The sequence below is a fragment of the Thalassophryne amazonica genome, chromosome 17 (assembly GCF_902500255.1).
Source record: "Thalassophryne amazonica chromosome 17, fThaAma1.1, whole genome shotgun sequence".
Taxonomy (NCBI): Eukaryota; Metazoa; Chordata; class Actinopteri; order Batrachoidiformes; family Batrachoididae; genus Thalassophryne; species Thalassophryne amazonica.
Window position 1 is genome coordinate 63,063,037 of NC_047119.1, and position 14,696 is coordinate 63,077,732.

The 14,696-nt window shown below is 39.9% G+C and overlaps 1 long non-coding RNA gene across 1 annotated transcript; it reads right to left on the minus strand.

The window, feature by feature from the left end:
- Window positions 1–600: 600 nt before the first annotated feature.
- On the minus strand, window positions 601–1,912 carry LOC117529663. Its single transcript, XR_004566066.1, has 3 exons — window positions 1,834–1,912; window positions 803–932; window positions 601–665 (listed from the first exon to the last, which is right to left on the minus strand). It is a non-coding gene; the product is annotated as an uncharacterized LOC117529663 (long non-coding RNA).
- Window positions 1,913–14,696: the final 12,784 nt, after the last annotated feature.

A 14,696-nucleotide genomic window follows, 5' to 3' on the forward strand; every position in this document is an offset into this window, starting at 1 on the left:
CAAAGAATCCTCCTCATCCTCAAAGTGTAAAATAGAGAAAAAGAACATTGTTTCTGATGGAGGATCAGTTGAGCCCATTGGTCCTCTTTTCCTGCATCAGTCTGTTGGTTGAGGAAAGGTGGGTGTTGGGTGGTTCTATATTAGAGTTCATTGGTTTAGGAAGGTTGGCTGTTCTGTAGGTTTATTTTTTCCATTAGAGGTCATTGTTACATGAAGTGCAAGTCCTGGGTCCTGGGAACGTTCCTCACATGTTCTTCCAAATGACTTCATGATAACTCCATGTCCGTGCTCAAACTGTCCGAAGTGAAGGACGATGATGACCCAGTGCATGCTGGGAGAGCGTCCAGCTCCTGGTGTGTCCCTGACCGGATCTTCACGATGTGAGTGATGTAGCTCTGGAGAGTCTGACTCAACTGCTGGGACTTCAAGAAGCGATCCTTCAGTGTCTCCAGTAGGGCTACATCCTCCTCCATCTGAACATGGCAAACACACACGTTACACAACTACTCACACATGTTCTACACAGGCAACAAGTCAGCTGGTAAAAATCCTGTTGGCACCTTGATCATTTTCTCCGTCGCACTGGTCACTTCACGCCATAGTTGACAGATGGTGGCTGCAGCTGAGCGATCTTGTTCCTCAGCATCACTTCTGGCCTTCAGCATCTGCAGGAAAAGACGGAGCGTCAAAGTCAGTGAAAGAGCTGCAGCAGCTGAGCACCAACACCCTCTGAGGTATGAACGTGCACGGTGCACGTCACATGATCAGAGCTGAACAGACTGCAGGTGTTGTCACATCGCACCTGTTTGTGAGCATCATCCAGAGACTCCTGGAGCTTTTGGACCTGCAGGGTGTAGCTGCTGGTTTTCAGTTCCAGCTGGTTGCTGAGGGCTTTCAGATCATCGTTCTGACTCACAGACTCCTTCAGCTTTCTGCAGGAGGAGACAAAATAAAAAGACGTCATTTTCTGATGACTTTCTGCTCATCTGGTTTGTTGTTGTTAAAAGTCCTGATATTCAGCTTGTATTGAGTTAAATCATGATTTTAATCAATAATGGATGATTTGTCGGTCGCAGACTGTAATTTAAGACGGTTATTTAAACTGAGATGTTAAAATATTCTTCCTGTGTGTTGATGTGCTGTTAATTTCTTGATTTCTTGTGTGAATAAACTCAGCAACAAAAATCTCAGGAGAAAGTTTTAGCAATAATTCATCAGTTATTCAGAGAAAATGTTACTTTGTTTTAAATATTTCACAACTCTGTTTTAAGACTATACAATAAAACATATATGAACATGAAAACACCTTTTACTGACATCAATGAGTACAATCTTTATATAATTATAGTTTTTTATCATAAAAATCATTTTTTTTATTTTGTACAGTGTCCGGACAAGCAGCAGTGACCTCTAGTGGCCACCAGGACATTGTGATTAGCAACAAGGCTTTTCCAGCTACTTGATAGACCTGACGGCAGAAGTCATAAAAGGTGCTTTTAAAATTAGTCAATCAGTGTTTGAACATGATTCCCAAAACCTGTATTGATCAAAAGTTAATCACATCATCTCTTATTTACCAACATGAGACCCTGTAAATAACAACATGCTGGAGGTCTTCCACTGATACTAAATGTTAAAGGACTGTGATCATGTGATCGGACGTCCCCACTTATTCCTGGGAGTTATATGTGAATCCCAAACTGAAGCACTGATCTCAGATCAGGGTCTTGGACAATAAGAAGACTTGGTGGTCAGGAAATAAAATGTGCCATGTGCTGCTGACAAACAAAAGCTGAAGGTGTGAGAAAGAAGAGACAGTCACTTTTGACTGACCTTTCCACAGTCTCCAGCTGCTGCTGAAGCTGTCTGTTCTCCTCCAGCAGCACCTTGTTTTTCTGCTCCAGAAGCTCCATCTGGTCCCTCTGAGTCTCCACCTAAAACACCAGAACACATGGACAATGAACAGCCGCTCCAGACGTCTGGGATGTGACGTCTCATTCAGGAGATCCTGAAATGAAAACCAGTCCAGCAGACCTCCAGGACCTCAGATGTTTATCCTCATTTGTGACATCATAAAGAGAATGCTTTATAGCCAGACATTAAAAGAAAACCGACCTCACAAAAGAGTAAAGATTTTGAGGCAGTTCACATTTCGGTTCTTCTTTGACTGTTTGTTTATCAAAAACACAAAAACTTTTCTAACCTGCGTATGGAGATCAGCCAGCGTGATGTTCAGAGCTTGCACCTCCTCCTGCAGCTCCCCGCGCACCTTCTCCATCTCCTCCTTCATCTTCCCCTGCACGGCCTGTGCCTCCTGTTCAGCCTGAGCCAGCCGAGTGCAGAACTCATCTGCCTCAGCTCGAGTTTTCACCAGCTGTGCAGAGACACCAAGCAGAAGAACCGGGTTCACGTCACAGTCCAAAAGTGCTGTGTGTGTGTGTTTGTGTGTGTGTGTGTGTGTGTGTGTATGTGTGTGTGTGAGTGTGTTTCACAGACCTGGGTCTTATAGGCTTCCTGCAGCCTTTCACACTGCTGCATGCAGTCTGTGAAGTGTTGGAGCTGTGATGGAGACAGAGGTTGAGGCTGGACTTTCTCCTGGACTTTCTCTTGGACATCAAGCAGCTGCTTCGTGATTTGAAATAATCGCCTGCACCACATGAAGACACAACACTCATTTATTCATTTCACACAAAAAAATCACCTTCAAATTTCCATCCATCACATGTCAAGGTTTCCAGATGTTTTAATGGTCTAAAACTAACAGGACCACTGGCTGCTTGGCTGCTTCTCACGGTTTCCTCTGACCAGTGAGCAGAAAAAACTCCAGATGTTCGATTTACTTTGAGAACTTCATTCAGTCACTCCTGGAGTCACTGAATGACTCACTGACTCATTATCATTAAAATTGTCATTAAACATAAATTCTCTAATTACAGGCCAGTATCATTGCTTCCACAGTTTTCTAAAATTATGGAAAAAGTTTTTGTGACAAGGTTGGATAAATTCACTGAGAAACATCATATTTTAAATAATGCTCAGTATGGATTCAGAACAAAACATTCGACAGCTATGGCAATTATGGAATTAATAGAGAAAATATCAACAACAATAGAAAATAAGGATTATTTTGTAAGTATTTTTATTGACTTGAAAAAAGCTTTTGATGTTATTGACCACTCAAGATTGCTTCACAAGTTACAACAATATGGAATAAGAGGTATTGCACATCAGTGGGTAAAAAGCTACTTAGAAAACAGTTTGTTCAGATAAATAATATCAAATCAGAATTGTGTAATATTGCTTATGGAGTACCACAAGGATCAGTACTTGGACCCAAACTGTTTATTTTGTATATCAATGATTTTGTGAATGTATCTAATGTGCTTGGTAGCATTTTATTTGCTGATGATACAACGCTGTTTTACTCTGGATCAGATATACAGGAAGTAGCACAAGTGATAAAAACGGAATTGGAAAAGGTTAAGCATTGGTTTGATATAAACAGACTGTCACTAATTATTAATAAGACAAATTTCATATTGTTTAATGACAGAGCAAAAAAAAAAAACGTGTCATTACAAATAGATGGAATGGATATACAAAGGGTAAAAGAAATGAAATTTTTAGGAGTCATAATTGATGAAGATCTTACATGGAAGTCACACATAAATTACATAAAAGGAAAAATAGCGAAAGCCATTGCTGTTTTGCATAAAGTAAAATATTCATTAAATAGTTATGGTTTATTAACATTGTACAATTCATTGATTTTCCCATATTTAACTTATTGTGTAGAAATCTGGGGATCAACATATACAACTTATATACAACCTTTGTTTATTCTGCAGAAAAGGGCTTTAAGGGTGATTAGCAACAGTGGTTTTAGAGATCCATCTAATCCATTGTTCATTAAGTACAGGGTACTTAAATTTCGTGATTTGGTCGATTTGAAAATATTACAAACAATGTACCAAGCTAATAAAAATGCTTTACCAACAAACATTCAAAATATGTTTGAGAAAAGAGTAAGTAGTTATAAACTGAAAGGAATAGAAGTCTTTAGAAAACCAAGATACAGAACCAAAGTAAAAGAACGGAGTATTGCAGTAAATGGTGTAAAATTATGGAACAATCTCAACAAAGAAATTAAAGAATTAAGGTCGCTTAAATTATTTAAAAAACGTATTAAACTAGATGTATTAAGTAAGTATGAAACTATAAAATAAGTTAGTGGGCTGTAAGGAAATAAAAAAAAATGTAATTTGTTAATAATGTATAAAATGTTTTAAGTTTAAAAATGTAACCTGTCAGAGATGTAATCTATTTAATAATGGTCATAATTATGAAATAAGTCAGTGGTATGTGACAAGTTAAAGAAATACAATCTGTTAAATAATGTTGAAAAATGACGCTGGATATTGAAAGATTGTATTGTAAAAAGGGGCAGAAAATACAAGACTTGTTCTTCTCTCTGCTCCTTTTCATTCTGGTAATGGAGATGCTTTATTTCTGCTTTTCTGTTTTTTTTCTTTTAAATGAATGAAATAAATAATAAATGAAATGAAATGAAATGTCTTGTCACGCTGATCTCAGGGAATAAAGAATTCACATGTGAGCTCTGGACCACTAAAACACTCAGACGACCACAAATAACAAGTGTGACGGACAGAAGAATTCTTACAGACGTTCCTCAGTGCTGGATTATCACACTGTGATATCACACTTCAGCTTTCAGGCTCCTCTCCTGTGGAACCAGCTCCCAATTCAGATCAGGGAGACAGACACCCTCTCTACTTTTAAGATTAGGCTTAAAACTTTCCTTTTTGCTAAAGCTTATAGTTAGGGCTGGATCAGGTGACCCTGAACCATCCCTTAGTTATGCTGCTATAGACGTAGACTGCTGGGGGGTTCCCATGATGCACTGTTTCTTTCTCTTTTTGCTCTGTATGCACCACTCTGCATTTAATCATTAGTGATCGATCTCTGCTCCCCTCCACAGCATGTCTTTTTCCTGGTTCTCTCCCTCAGCCCCAACCAGTCCCAGCAGAAGACTGCCCCTCCCTGAGCCTGGTTCTGCTGGAGGTTTCTTCCTGTTAAAAGGGAGTTTTTCCTTCCCACTGTAGCCAAGTGCTTGCTCACAGGGGGTCGTTTTGACCGTTGGGGTTTTACATAATTATTGTATGGCCTTACCTTACAATATAAAGCGCCTTGGGGCAACTGTTTGTTGTGATTTGGCGCTATATAAAAAAATTGATTGATTGATTGATTGATGACCCATAATGCGTCTGTTCTTACCTTTCTAAGACAGAAATCTTCTTTTCCAGCTGATGATTCTCTTCCTCTTTTTCCTTGTGGAGATGTTTCCAGGTCTCAGCTGCTGACTGAGCAGCTGCAAGTTTATTCTCCTTTTAAAAGAAAATAAATAAATAAATAAATAAACCTTTTTCAGTGTGGCTTCTGTCACAGACGCCCCTCCAAAATAAAAGCATGTGTGACAATAAGCAGTTTGAGTGACATGTTTCATGTTCCATCTGGTTATTAAAGCAATATGTGTTTGAGTAACATGGGTCTGGAACACAAACCCTACCGTGTGCAGCAGCTGGAGCCTCAGCTGGACTGTAGTTTCCACACAGAACTCATCTCCTCCTTTTCGGACTCGTGCAGCTAGCTTCAGAGGTTGGTGGTTTAAATCCTGATCCTTCAGCCTCGTCACCTGCTCCCTCAGACGGTTCACTTCTTCCTTCTGCTGTGTGGCTGCTTCCTTCAGGTTCTAAACCCATGAAGAAGAACAAATGTGAGTTTAGAGTCTGTCAGAACAGAAAACTAAAAAATCGGCAGAAGATACGAACAACTGGAGAGGAAACCAGGATCTTTGACGTCTGTCTGGAAATGTGTGTGTGTGTGTGCATAAAAAAGGTTGTAATTCTGAAATGCTTCATGTGATATTTTAATTAACCCCTTGAATGAAAGCTGAAAGTCTAAACTCCCAAAATGTCTTGATGGTCCTATTTTACCTCCATTGTGGTGGTGTTCAGAGGCAAAACTACAAAAATAGTGTCAGTGTCCAAACACCTTTGGACCTGAGTGTTTTGTGTCCTGATCTGAGTTTATAATCTGATGACTGTTGTCAGGTCGAGGGTCAGTCAGGCTCTCAGTCAAACAGCACAAAGCAAACATAGAAGAGAAGCACTAAAAGCATCATCCATAGGACGACTGTAGGACGGATCCAGTGACAAACCATCTGCACGCTGAGACGGCTGTTCTCGGCCTCTTTCTGACAAAGCTGTCCTTGTAAATGTGCCTCCAGACTTTTACTGGATTTTGTGTTTTCCACCTAAACATACAAAAAGAACAAAAATGCATTTTGTTGGTTCCTCCACAATTTAAAAATCCAACTGTTCAAAGCAGGATTTAAAAATAGTATTTCTTGATTCAGTTGTTACCTTTTTAGCCATCAAGCATTTAGAGAGGCGGTTAATTTATTTCTCTTTCTCCTCAAAACTGAAAATATTTGGGTGAAATGCAATCATGTCGTTTTTACAGATTTGTGTTAAACTCACAGCATTTTCTGCTTCTGTGTCCACGAGTTTCTTCAACAAAGTTTCCTGCTGCTCTGACTGCTGAGTGAAGTCCATCTGCAAAATAAAATGATAAATTAAATAAATAAAAATGTCCACAGTGATCAACATGAAATTTAGTTTGATCATCTGTTTGAGATCAGAAAGACACCGAGTCATTTCCTGACCGAGTCCAGGAAGTCAATGAAAACCTAGATCAGAGACTTGATCCAGGGCAATCACAAACCCAGACATGAGCTTCAGTGTCAGTCATATTCCAGTCCGAACCAAACCGAACTCACAGTGTTTTAATTAGAGTATAACGTTGTTGGATTTGCCTGAACAGTGAATGTGACAACATAGAAGCAGGTAATCAGGTAATCCAAACAGTTTTCAGTCGTTATTTATTCATTTATAGGTCATTATTTTCCTGCTCTTCTCATTATTTCAGGGTCTGACACTGTTTGATCCTGTGAGAAGCATCTCGCTCAGCTGTTCGCTATGTTTTCAGCCTCAAAATTCCTGTCCTGTCTTCCACACTGTCCCACCATGGATGACCTACCTTGGCAGTCGACCTTCTTTGAATCTTTGATGATGCCATCGCTCTGAGTTTATCAATGACTTCTTTCTGACAGGGTTTGATTTAACTAAACAGGAGCACAGTCACAGGTAGTTGTTTGATTAACCATAAGTAAAGTGAGTTTTTCACAAAGCTCTGGCTATGACATCATAAAGCGCCCATTGTATAAGATACCACAGTTAAAGATGCAGTATGAGTCAGCACTCACTGATGATTTTTCAGTCACCAACGACTCACAAAGCTCAGGCTATGACGTCATAAAGCTCCCATGATATATGTAGCCAGGTGAAATAATAAAAGTTGCTTCTAGAATGAAAATGCTCTTATTCTCCTTTCACCCTGTGCAGTTCTCAAAGTGTCCAGCGGATGGCACTGTCGCGCTGCATTATGAAATGGTATTTCGCCTTGAGAGAAGAGTCGCGTGTGTGACGTCATCAATGTACGCCCGCAAATGATCACAAGCTGTAGCTGACCGAGTGGCGTGGGTTTGAGAAAAAGACTTGTTAGAACGGCAATGTGACCTAAAAATGATGTTTGATGTTCATAGATTATGCTGTAATAAGCCTAATACTGTAAGATTAATTGTCGAATCAGGTCGATTGATTTTGTAGAAACGGAGATTGATGCAGATTGAGTCGGAGTTGTGAGAAAAGGTGACACTGCCAGGTTTACCATTCGATGTCATTATAAGGAGTTACAAGGCTTCAGGATGTGTGAGTGTTGAACAAAGACTGTAATATAATGAGGGCAAAGCCTTTGACCGAGCAGCATTTTTCTCTATGGACAAATATTGAAGTTTCATTAAAATACTGTATAAAAAAAAAAAAAAAAATGAAGATTCAACTGGACAGTATTATTTTAATAATTTTCTTCAGGGGTTGATGATTTCACTTAAAAAGTGATGTTTACACAATACAAGATATTTATTCTGACTTATATGGCACTGACAATTAGAGCTGGGTATCGATTCAAATTTTAAAAATTGATTTGATTCCGATTCTTAAGATTCAGAATTGATTATTTTGATTCAATCTGATATCGATTTGGGTTAGTGTTATTAAAATCATTTTTGAGCTGTTACCTAATTGTCTAGTTATGCAACATATTAATAATAGTATTATACTGAAATTTGACAGTAAATTAATGAAGTATTGGTAGTTAATAGTGATGGCTATAAGACTGATGGCACGGACCAGAATGATAGAGTAGTATTTTTATTTTACAAACAGGCTGAGTGGCAGCCAAAACAGGGCACCAGAGGCACCTGGTTCATTTGCCCTGACACAGGTACATTTCTACAGGCTTCCATGTTTTGGCCTGATGCCTTGTTTTTTTTTGGGGGGGGGGGGGGGTTAAAGTAAGGCTGTAACAAAGATTAAAAAAAACTATGACTTCACAAAATGTGGCCCTCAAAATGCAGGCAACAGTGTTTCAGGGAGTTATAAATTTAAAAATTTTCCCGGGGCAAATGGTCCCAGTCTCCCCTACAGTGCTGGCCGTGTGGCACACTGCAGGAAAACGTCTTCCACAGCCACGCAGACTGACTGGTGGTTCAGTCAATCTGTGTCCACACCACAGAACCTTCGCGCTCTCCCCCACGGAAAAGGCCCGTTATGAGGAACAAATGCAAAAAACAAAAATGCCACTGTGTGAATTAAACGGTGGACTTCATCTTGACTGACATCTTTAAATAGCTTTGACAGAGGTTGATGAATAAATTGTGGACCTGCTTTGAAAACAGAACCACCTGGTCCACAATCAATGTAGAGAAATTATCATTTTCACACCCTCAGAAACAGCGCAACAGACCAACTGCAGCGGCATTTTTCAGTGACGCTGCTCCAACACCGGCATGAAGTGCATATATATATATATATATATATATATATATATATATATATATATATACATAGGCACAGGTTTTATGCCTTCCTGACGCAACTCCACATTACATGGAGAAATGTGGCAGGGGTGGGATTTGAACCCGGAGCCTTCTGGCCACCACCCCTGCAGCAGTAGTGGTGGATAATGCACTTGGTTTCAGTTCAGAAGGCATTGGGGCATTAAATTAACCAGCAATCTGGGAGCTACTAGTCGCCGGAACTATAGGCGAAATGGAATTGGAACAACTGGTAATCGGCAGAATGGGTCATTTTTGCTTATGTTACACCAAAAAACAAGTATTGATGAGATGATCAGGTCTCACCATTTAAAATAAGTTATTTAGCCACTATATAGAGCTGTAGGTCGGCATTAGAAACCCCAAACTCTTGGCAGAACGGGAGCTTGTGTGGTGCCATCTAGTGCTAGTGAGGGTAAATATGATGATCTGCTATTCTGGCGATTAATGCTAATTAGGACAGAAAAGAGATATGTTTGTGCTTTGAAAGTGACGGGTGGGGGGGGGGGGGGGGGGGGTTTCTGCTTTGTATGATAACATTTTATCACATTATCTTGAGGTTATCTATATCTTGAGAGTAGCGGGTATAGTAAGGTACTGTTCTGTCAATCATTCCATCAGTTGTATTCATTCTGGTTCTGCCAACTGTTCCGGTTCCACCAATTAGTACCACACACACACCTACGGACAATTTTTTTAAAGATTCCAGTTCACCTAACCCGCATGTCTTTGGATGTGGGAGGAAACCGGAGCACCCAGAGGAAACCCACTCATTTTTTATTTATTTAACTGTTATTTAACCTGCTGACAATCGTGTAAAAAAAAAAAAGAAAAAGTGTAAAAGGTAGTTTGTTAGCATGATGGTGTTGCTATTTTGAGCATACGGCGGATTTTTTTAGGCGGCACCATGTTTTTTTTCCCAAAAAGTATTTCTTCTTGTCAATGTCAAAGGTGAGTAATGAACTCAGAGCAACATTTTAATCAAACAAATGTTTTAAAAAGACAACTTTAATAACAGTTTCTAGAGCCCGACCGATATGGATTTTTTGAGGCCGATAACGATATTTGGATGAAAAAAATGCAGATAATCGATAAATCGTCTGACTGAATGAGGTGGGCTTCATAGATAATTGGCAAAGCTTCTGGGGAAAACCTGGTCTTGTTAGGAGAGACGGCATCCATCCCACTTTGGATGGAGCAGCTCTCATTTCTAGAAATCTGGCCAATTTTCTTAAATCCTCCAAACCGTGACTATCCAGGGTTGGGACTAGGAAGCAGAGTTGTAGTCTTACACACCTCTCTGCAGCTTCTCTCCCCCTGCCATCCCCTCATTACCCCATCCCCGTAGAGACGGTGTCTGCTCCCAGACCACCAATAACCAGCAAAAATCTATTTAAGCATAAAAATTCAAAAAAAAAATAATATAGCACCTTCAACTGCACCACAGACTAAAACAGTTAAATGTGGTCTATTAAACATTAGGTCTCTCTCTTCTAAGTCCCTGTTAGTAAATGATATAATAATTGATCAACATATTGATTTATTCTGCCTTACAGAAACCTGGTTACAGCAGGATGAATATGTTAGTTTAAATGAGTCAACACCCCCGAGTCACACTAACGGACCAGAATGCTCGTAGCACGGGCCGAGGAGGAGGATTAGCAGCAATCTTCCATTCCAGCTTATTAATTAATCAAAAACCCAGACAGAGCTTTAATTCATTTGAAAGCTTGACTCTTAGTCTTGTCCATCCAAATTGGAAGTCCCAAAAACCAGTTTTATTTGTTATTATCTATCGTCCACCTGGTCGTTACTGTGAGTTTCTCTGTGAATTTTCAGACCTTTTGTCTGACTTAGTGCTTAGCTCAGATAAGATAATTATAGTGGGCGATTTTAACATCCACACAGATGCTGAGAATGACAGCCTCAACACTGCATTTAATCTATTATTAGACTATTGGCTTTGCTCAAAATGTAAATGAGTCCACCCACCACTTTAATCATATCTTAGATCTTGTTCTGACTTATGGTATGGAAATAGAAGACTTAACAGTATTCCCTGAAAACTCCCTTCTGTCTGATCATTTCTTAATAACATTTACATTTACTCTGATGGACTACCCAGCAGTGGGGAATAAGTTTCATTACACTAGAAGTCTTTCAGAAAGCGCTGTAACTAGGTTTAAGGATATGATTCCTTCTTTATGTTCTCTAATGCCATATACCAACACAGTGCAGAGTAGCTACCTAAACTCTGTGAGTGAGATAGAGTATCTCGTCAGTAGTTTTACATCCTCATTGAGGACAACTTTGGATGCTGTAGCTCCTCTGAAAAAGAGAGCTTTAAATCAGAAGTGCCTGACTCCGTGGTATAACTCACAAACTCGTAGCTTAAAGCAGATAACCCGTAAGTTGGAGAGGAAATGGCGTCTCACTAATTTAGAAGATCTTCACTTAGCCTGGAAAAAGAGTCTGTTGCTCTATAAAAAAGCCCTCCGTAAAGCTAGGACATCTTACTACTCATCACTAATTGAAGAAAATAAGAACAACCCCAGGTTTCTTTTCAGCACTGTAGCCAGGCTGACAAAGAGTCAGAGCTCTATTGAACTGAGTATTCCATTAACTTTAACTAGTAATGACTTCATGACTTTCTTTGCTAACAAAATTTTAACTATTAGAGAAAAAATTACTCATAACCATCCCAAAGACGTATCGTTATCTTTGGCTGCTTTCAGTGATGCCGGTATTTGGTTAGACTCTTTCTCTCCAATTGTTCTGTCTGAGTTATTTTCATTAGTTACTTCATCCAAACCATCAACATGTTTATTAGACCCCATTCCTACCAGGCTGCTCAAGGAAGCCCTACCATTATTTAATGCTTCGATCTTAAATATGATCAATCTATCTTTGTTAGTTGGCTATGTACCACAGGTTTTTAAGGTGGCAATAATTAAACCATTACTTAAAAAGCCATCACCTGACCCAGCTATCTTAGGTAATTATAGGCCAATCTCCAACCTTCCTTTTCTCTCAAAAATTCTTGAAAGGGTAGTTGTAAAACAGCTAACTGATCATCTGCAGAGGAATGGTCTATTTGAAGAGTTTCAGTCAGGTTTTAGAATTCATCATAGTACAGAAACAGCATTAGTGAAGGTTACAAATGATCTTCTTATGGCCTCGGACAGTGGACTCATCTCTGTGCTTGTTCTGTTAGACCTCAGTGCTGCTTTTGATACTGTTGACCATAAAATTTTATTACAGAGATTAGAGCATGCCATAGGTATTAAAGGCACTGCGCTGCGGTGGTTTGAATCATATTTGTCTAATAGATTACAATTTGTTCATGTAAATGGGGAATCTTCTTCACAGACTAAAGTTAATTATGGAGTTCCACAAGGTTCTGTGCTAGGACCAATTTTATTCACTTTATACATGCTTCCCTTAGGCAGTATTATTAGACGGTATTGCTTAAATTTTCATTGTTACGCAGATGATACCCAGCTTTATCTATCCATGAAGCCAGAGGACACACACCAATTAGCTAAACTGCAGGATTCTCTTACAGACATAAAGACATGGATGACCTCTAATTTCCTGCTTTTAAACTCAGATAAAACTGAAGTTATTGTACTTGGCCCCACAAATCTTAGAAACATGGTGTCTAACCAGATCCTTACTCTGGATGGCATTACCCTGACCTCTAGTAATACTGTGAGAAATCTTGGAGTCATTTTTGATCAGGATATGTCATTCAAAGCGCATATTAAACAAATATGTAGGACTGCTTTTTTGCATTTACGCAATATCTCTAAAATTAGAAAGGTCTTGTCTCAGAGTGATGCTGAAAAACTAATTCATGCATTTATTTCCTCTAGGCTGGACTATTGTAATTCATTATTATCAGGTTGTCCTAAAAGTTCCCTAAAAAGCCTTCAGTTAATTCAAAATGCTGCAGCTAGAGTACTAACGGGGACTAGAAGGAGAGAGCATATCTCACCCATATTGGCCTCTCTTCATTGGCTTCCTGTTAATTCTAGAATAGAATTTAAAATTCTTCTTCTTACTTATAAGGTTTTGAATAATCAGGTCCCATCTTATCTTAGGGACCTTGTAGTACCATATCACCCCAATAGAGCACTTCGCTCTCAGACTGCAGGCTTATTTGTAGTTCCTAGGGTTTGTAAGAGTAGAATGGGAGGCAGAGCCTTCAGCTTTCAGGCTCCTCTCCTGTGGAACCAGCTCCCAATTCAGATCAGGGAGACAGACACCCTCTCTACTTTTAAGATTAGGCTTAAAACTTTCCTTTTTGCTAAAGCTTATAGTTAGGGCTGGATCAGGTGACCCTGAACCATCCCTTAGTTATGCTGCTATAGACGTAGACTGCTGGGGGGTTCCCATGATGCACTGTTTCTTTCTCTTTTTGCTCTGTATGCACCACTCTGCATTTAATCATTAGTGATCGATCTCTGCTCCCCTCCACAGCATGTCTTTTTCCTGGTTCTCTCCCTCAGCCCCAACCAGTCCCAGCAGAAGACTGCCCCTCCCTGAGCCTGGTTCTGCTGGAGGTTTCTTCCTGTTAAAAGGGAGTTTTTCCTTCCCACTGTAGCCAAGTGCTTGCTCACAGGGGGTTGTTTTGACCGTTGGGGTTTTACATAATTATTGTATGGCCTTGCCTTACAATATAAAGCGCCTTGGGGCAACTGTTTGTTGTGATTTGGCGCTATATAAAAAAAAAATTGATTGAATTGAATTGATTGACTTGCCGATCAGCCGATATATTTTTTTTAAATGAATAAAAGCTGAAGCTTTGTCATCATATTGATTAACTTTATAACACAAAAATTTTCAAGTTCAAAAAATGCAATCAAGAATTAAACCTTTGTGAAATTAGCAAATACATATCCTTAAAAAGAGTTGTGAAATACATCTGATCTTGTACCTCTTGTTGCTGCAGCTTAGATCTAGGTTATATTACAAGCAGAAAAAACTTTTTCAGTTGCAGACAAGTAATTGTGAGAGGAAACACAAAAAAGTCCAATCCAAGATGGCGCCACGTGAAGGCGCCCTGGTATTCTGGTGCTCCCTGTTTTGTCTGTTTTTGTGCGTAAATCGAGTGTCATCGTGCTCCTACACCCGTGAGGAGCCTCTAAACTTCAGATCCTTAACACCCACGGACATTACGCCAATTTTTTTAGTGCCTGCAGCTGAACTGGTTCACTTTTTGGCCAAAAGAGTGAGACGCCGGCGGAGAGGAAAAGGAGCTGGAGCTCTCGTACGCCTCAGACGAAGGGGCACGCGCACGCCCCTACCTGGGATATTTCTCTCCAACGTCCGCTCACTCCACAACAAGATGGATTAGCTGGCACTGCTGATGAAGAAGAATAGAGATTTCTCCTCATCTTGTGTACTGTGCTTCACGGAGACGTGGTTAAATGCACAGACACCGGACTGCGCGCTCCAACTAGAGGGATTCCAACTCCTCCGCGCAGACAGAGACCGAGCACTCTCTGGTGGAAAAACTAGAGGTGGAGGACTCTGCTTCTATATCAACAACGCCTGGTGCGCCGATGTGACTGTGATCTCCCAACACTGCTGTCCCTCTGGAATATCTCCTCATAAACTGCAGACCGTTCTACTCTCCACGTGAGTTTAACTCTTT